The sequence below is a fragment of the Lepisma saccharinum genome, chromosome 3 (genome assembly GCF_977018435.1).
Source record: "Lepisma saccharinum chromosome 3, izLepSacc3.1, whole genome shotgun sequence".
NCBI classification, from domain to species: domain Eukaryota; kingdom Metazoa; phylum Arthropoda; class Insecta; order Zygentoma; family Lepismatidae; genus Lepisma; species Lepisma saccharinum.
Window position 1 is genome coordinate 60411703 of NC_139231.1, and position 7021 is coordinate 60418723.

Consider the following 7021-nt stretch of genomic DNA (forward strand, 5'->3'; position numbering starts at 1 on the left):
TCAATGCCACAATCATTACAATGTGAGTGATTTTTGGTGCTTTTAGAACCTATTTCAGTACTTTAATAAATTAATTAGAAACGAAAATGTACATTCTTAAGAAGGCAGAGCAAATTTAGTAGAAGTTATAAATGTTCATATACATAATTTTTAACCACTCTATTTCAAATACAGAGCTTAATTTTTTTCGCCCCAAAGATTAGGTTGAAGAAATAAAGTTACCAGTTAGCAAAAAATTCAACTTTATTTACAATATTCGTACATTTCATCTTGCAATAATTCAACATAGTTCTCACAATTTTATCCAAAAAAAGAGGAATTTTACTTCATTGCTAAAAATTTGCATGCTGTATTCCTTTAAAATGTCTGTATGGAAAGGCGTCCATGATCTGAAAGGAGAAAAAATGTAAGAGTAAATAAGAATATAACCAAGAATGCATTTAGGTCAGAGTGTGATAGTTTAGAATGTACTTATAACATTTATGAGTCTTAATACTTCCCTGAAAAGTATACTAGTGATGTGTGCATACAAAGTGATTCAAGCTTGAGTAGCCAGCCTTCGTGGATGAGTGGTTACGAAAGCATGCTAAAACGCCTGGGGTGTCGAGTTCGAATCCCAGCCTGAGCACAGGTGTTCTTTGTGAGTGTCCATTCATCCATTCCATCATATCATCACTCATCCTCATGTTCGCAATTAGCCCAAAAGTGGCAGAAATGCGAAGAAAAATAAACAAAATCAATCAGTCAAGCTGCTCAATTGATAGATTGACTTGGTGTTTTAAGTCCACTTTATGCACAATATGGCTAATCGAGACTGGACCTGCGGTTCAAAGTGGGATCCGAACCACTATGTGCCTCCACATGGTATCGAACCCAGGACCCCTTGATTACAAGGCAACGACCTACCACTGCACCATCGGGGAGGCCCTCAAGCTGATCAGTTTCTACATTGAATGCAGTAGCACTAAATTGGCAATTTATTTTACACAGCATTTCCCATAATATTTAAAGATCGGGGGGGGGGGTTAAACCCAGTAACCCCCCTTGCGTGCGCCACTGATTGAATGAACAGGTGGAGGGACTAAGAGTATGTCACCCTATTATGCAAAGGTAATATAAACATGCATGCTTTTATTTCATAAGCAAGGGCCTATACAAGGAGGGTGATGATGGGGCTATAAACAGGCAGGAAAAAATAGCGAAATGAGGGCTGACTACTGGGCACGCCACAGCATATAACTGGAAATTGCACACTATCTTCAAAAGTAAGAAATTACTTTAGGATAATATTTTGTGCTGAAACATCGGTGTCGGGAGATGGAGGTGGAACATATCCGTTGACCCCCCACCCCCTGGAATTGCCATCGGCCATTTCAAGTCACAAAAAGCAGAAGTTGTTATAACATAAATAATGTTTAGAAAGCTTTTATTGAAAAGTTAAAACTTAAAGATAAAACAGAATAACTGTGCATTTCAGTACACTAACTGTGTAAAATGTAAAAAAAAAAAAAAAAAAAAAAAAAAATTATAGTAATAAGGAAAAGTTGTACTTGATATTCATTCATCTAGTAGTTCTCCCAAAGGATTTAATAATAGTAATAATAATAATATAATTTTATTTTTTTGTTATAATAGTTATTACTGTAAAATTATTATCATAACCATGATTCTTATTGTTAATATTTGTTCTACTATTAAGTTAAGTCAATGGATTGCCCCCCAATACACACACACAAACACCTTTCTGGTGTCGCCTAAGAGCTCAAACAGTACCATTCAATGTTGGTGTGAAAAATATTTTTTTTACTAATTTTTGAGTGTTTAGCTTTAGCTTTCTTTTGTTTCTGTTAGTTCTGCAGGGTGCGAAATCCTGGGGGGACAGGGGGATTTCCCACCACCAACAATCTTGGCCTTAAAAATCCCCCCACCAAAAATTTCCGGGGGGAAGATTTTTTGTTATAACAAACGAAAGATAAGCAATTACTTTTAATTTCAAATATACTGTACTAAGAATAATATCGAAAACACACACAAATTAGTGTAGTTGTGAGTATTGAATGCTTTCTCTCTCAAGAAATCATTAACAAATCTACACCAATACGCACAATTAAAGTAAAACAAGAATGCAAGAAAATTATAACTATGAAATCTAATTGATTTATATTAACATAAAGCACAAACAAAACAAAAACTTACACATAATAAAAGCACTTCAACTATTTCATAATTTATAACATCTTTAACCAAGTTACTAAAGGAATTAGTTGGCTGCTTTACAATATCTGATATGTATAAAAGTAACAAATTAATTTACTTTTAATAATACACACATGTGGCGGAGGGGGAATGTAAATTAAGAACTTTCTTCCCCCACCAGTTTTCAATGATTTCGCACCCTGTAGTTCTGTCCTGTCAAAGTGTATGTGTAAACATCATGTAGCGAAAAGGCAAAAAGATTTTATTTATTCTGTACATTATACTAGCATGTAACAGGCACAGTGCCAGAAGGAGAAGTGAGTGGATGCCTCATTCCATCCTTTCACCCAGCAGACAAGAGACACATACCCTTGACAATTTTAAATATTTTCTATAGAAACAAGATATAGCTACATGAAAGTTCAACTCTCCAAAAATAAAAGCATGGATATGATTCTGTTTTCAAGTAGCAGAAATAAAGTTCTATTGAAAGTTTAGTAGGCTACGAAAGAAATACATAAAGATTATAATTTGTATATTTATGCTAAGGTGCATTTTGGAAATGCATATCCAAAGATTCTTAATTACAAAATGAAAGGTGTGTATGTATGGTTCGCACAAGCAGCATTATATTTTACGTTCCTAGTTCTATTTATGTGATTCTGACATTTTCAGATTACATACAGGTTAATTGATTTATTTACTTACATTTCCATTTACAAAATCAGGATCATCTTCAAACATCAGATGTGGTTATTTTAGTTAAACAGCATTCAATGTCTGAAATAAGGAATAAATTTAAATTAGATTAATCTTGAAAGTAGCAAAAATTTAACTTCTTCAATACAACAGTTTATTGTACAACTATATTTCTTAATAGATGGAAGACTATTTGAAGCGTTCAAGTGGATTTAACATATAAAAGTTAATTATCATGCAAAGTTAGTATCATTTGGATCCCCCCAGCAATTTAAATTCTCCTAAGGAATGTCTATATATACAGTGGAAGATTGAATGAAAGAAACCCAGAATGATGAAAGTTTAGATACTTTTCAAATAAGAATTAATTTCTTTATCTGTGTGTTTTCTTCTACATAACATCTCAAAATGAATTTAATTTCCAAAGACAAAATTTGTATGTAGGCTTTTACAGGGTAACTGATAGCCAATAAATGTAGCATCACAGACCCTCACTTTGCAAGTTGAAAAGAGAAAACAAATAAAATGTATGAATCACTTACTTCATCCCACATCCACAAGAACACTAAATTGTACACAAGCAGCAATCGATTCTCAGAACTTAAAGATGCTGACACAGAAGTATATTTGCTGTGTGGTCTAGTCAACCATTTTTTTTTTCACTAATCCTCCATGAAATTAATTGTGTAACAAAGATATTAGGAAAGGTATGTAAAGAGTGAGATGCATAAATATTTCCCGGAGAAGTTCAATGCAGTTCAATTCCTTAAATACACGTGGGACGTCAAAAAATATTGAAAATTATGAACAACTTGCCTGGTAATATTTTAACATCTCGCTGTACACATTGTGTAATTAGTATGCCATATCAATTTCCAAATACTTCTTAAGACAGTCACAACAAAGTTTTACATTCCAGCCTACACTGTGTATAACTATTAGTACTGTCCTTCCCAGTGGCGAACACTCCCTTTGAAACAGAAATAACCGAAGCTATGAGACACCCACCCACCCTTTCCTATTTCCAGATTTGTTGTTTGAATTTGTTTTTAAGTCCACTTTATGCACAGAAAGGCTAATCGGGGCTTCACCTAAAGTTCAAAGTGAAATCTGAACCACTACCGAGTATGGAACCTCGGACTCCTTGATACATGTATTTATGTATGCATGTACTTTTGACACTTTAAATTTCTTTTCACACTCACTATGATGACTAAATGTTCAATACTAGCTGACCACCTCTAGCGTGCGCTACACCTGGGTACATATAGTGGTCGCCACTGGTCCTCCCACCTCAACATATAAGCTTACTTCCTAAGAGACCTCTGTCATTTCAAGTTCCTACAGCTTAAAACTTATGAAAATAATGAATAATAAATTCCCTTGAAAAGAGAACAAAATTAGATTTGAACTACTCTACTTACATTGCATATCTGTGTAAACCCAACCCATGCAGGATCCTTGAAAAACTGCTATCGGTGATGAGTGGCGAAATGTTCAGTGTAGATTGGAACTAAGGCGAGTGTGTTTGTGGGTATTATCCGTATTCACTCCTCTCTATGCATGGCACATTCCTGAAAAGGAGTTGAAAATTAAAATAATACTTAAAATTTTATGTTGCACAACCATATTTATGTGTAAAAGAAATCTAAGACAACACTCTAAAAGAAATTCTAGCTGCTGCTTGAAATTGTAAGTTTTCTTAACTTAAATTGTTAATGTTTAGAATCCCCCAGGGACCGAAAATTAGAAGATACTATGGACGCACACTACAGAAAACCTCACGAATATCAGCGTCTGAATGAGGAAGGCGATCATTGCTCCCGAAAATTAATGTCAAGGTATATTTAACTTTCACGCCCTTGTTTACAATGTGTCTTTTTTCCTTTAAAAAATTGTGAATTAGATGCAATCGACTACAACGAATGAATGGAGTTTAAGCAGCAGCTTACAAATCTTATAAACTCTTACAGAAGCCTGTTTTGTAAATAATATTTCCCATGCAAATTAACTTTACGTCCCACAGTATCCCACTGCATTATTTTGGCCTCTTTACTTAAAAATCAATTACAAATCCCTCTGGGGTACGTTCCGACAGCCAATAACGAAAGATTATGAATTATGCGCAACAAGTTACTTTACAACTTTAGGAACATCACACACCAAACGAAGGTGCCAGTCGCAGTCAGAATAGTCGACACCAAAGGGGGCTCTAGCCCACAACGAAATATTTTTGGCCCATCTCCTCCTAACACAAATAGCCAACAGTTAAAAATTGGGATTGCTTACAGCGCAGCGAGAATCGCACAAGAACAGAAGAACACAAAGAGAGAGGGTGAAAGAGACCGAAGATACATTGACAGCGAATGACAGAGAACATAAATAGAAGGAAATGGGAAAGAGAGAAGGAAGCGTAGAAAGAAAGAGACAAAAGGTAAAGAAGAATAACGGAAATGGAAACAGAGGAACCAAGAGAGCAGAGAAAAATTGAAACATATGAAAACGGAGAAAGAAATAAAGATGATAGAGAATCCTAGTAGCAGTGATAATTGTAGTAGGGTCAACCTTTGTGACGTTGTTCCCCCAAACATCCACATATTCTGTTTAAAGTAAGATTATCTTTCGTTTGTACCGGATTGTATCGCATTTACTTTCGTTTGCAACATTACAGAGTTCGAGTATTCACAAATTGAACTTGGGGGGGGGGGGACTTCAGGTAGCCCGTACAGTTTTATCCCAGCGCATTTTTTCGATTGTACCGTAACGATTTGAGAGTAAATTAAATTAATATTTGAAGTTCCCTCGCCCCCAACTTTAAAATGAAGGACAAAATCATTACGTTTGTACCATTGAAATAACTAAACTAAACAACTAAAAGCTCCCCATCATGGAGGAAGAAAAAATCAAGCAACTTCTTGGATAGAATTTCGTTTGTGCACTTGAAATTTTATTTTTTATCGTTATAGTTTTCCAGTTATTTCTCTCCAAAAATGGGAGTGGGAAGGACGGAAACGAACTTAAACCATGATTTCTCAGTCTCCGTAACCATAGGCGTAAATTGGCGGGGACAAGGACCCCCAAAATTTTCACATTTGTTAAAATCTTCAAGTTAGGCGACCTGAGGAGCAAAGTAATAAAGAGTAATATTTGTGACTTCGCTAGTTATTTAAATGTCTTAGCACGTCGAGCTGCGACGCCAGGTGTCCCGGGTTCGAATCCCGCTTGGGCATGGTTGTTTGTAAATGTCCATTCATCAATTTCATCACTCATCCCCATATTCTCAAAATTAGCCAAGAGGCACAAACCGCGAAGTAAAATAAAACGAATCAATCAAATCAAATCAAACCATGACGAATGCCAATCTTCGGACGAGAACTATTGAAAGGGCTCACACTGCATGCTAAACAGTGCCCTCTCACCGTGTACTGTCATTATTTCGAAATGTGAAACACATTTTGGTCTAAGCATTTAGGATAGGACAATCTGAGCATATATAAAGAAAACTTACAGTGTAAAAATATTGAAAACGTTATTGAACTTACTTACCTTCGAATCCTGCTTTCTTATCTTCACTTTCAAATACCCACTCAGCAGACAAACTATTCTGGCCCACGGCACAGACGACCTCACACAATGTCAACGGCAAGGCTATTCTGGGCCTGCTTATCCCAGACGTCCTTCGATTGGTCCACACGAAAAGCGCGCCGTATACGACGCGTGACTTGCAACAAAGGATGCTAAAAGTGAATGTCCTTTAAACAAAGCAACGATCTTTGGGGGTGGGGGTGGTTTAGACAACTTTTGTGGCAGGCGGATCCACTGGGAGGGCGATGGGAGCGATCTCCATTCCCAACTGCCAGTTCTTGGATATGATATTATACCTGATATTTTTGAGACTCAAATGTTCCGACTTTTATCCCCAAATTTAAAAGGCTCGATAATATTTATAAAATAAGTCAACCTTATGATCAAGATAAGCTAATCGAAACTGACACTACAGTTTAAATTTGTATTGAATCACTGTGCAACATGCTTCAAAATGAAATCGAACTGAGACCCCTTGAGGGAATAGGCTTTCGTGTTCTGTGAATATTCATTATATTTCTCATATCTGCTCATTCAGATT

The 7021-nt window shown here is 35.9% G+C and overlaps 1 long non-coding RNA gene across 1 annotated transcript; it reads right to left on the minus strand.

Moving 5' to 3' along the window:
* Positions 1-225: 225 nt before the first annotated feature.
* Positions 226-6520, minus strand: LOC145985808 (uncharacterized). Its single transcript, XR_014441454.1, has 4 exons — positions 6442-6520; positions 4320-4469; positions 2905-2976; positions 226-389 (listed from the first exon to the last, which is right to left on the minus strand). It is a non-coding gene; the product is annotated as an uncharacterized LOC145985808 (long non-coding RNA).
* Positions 6521-7021: the final 501 nt, after the last annotated feature.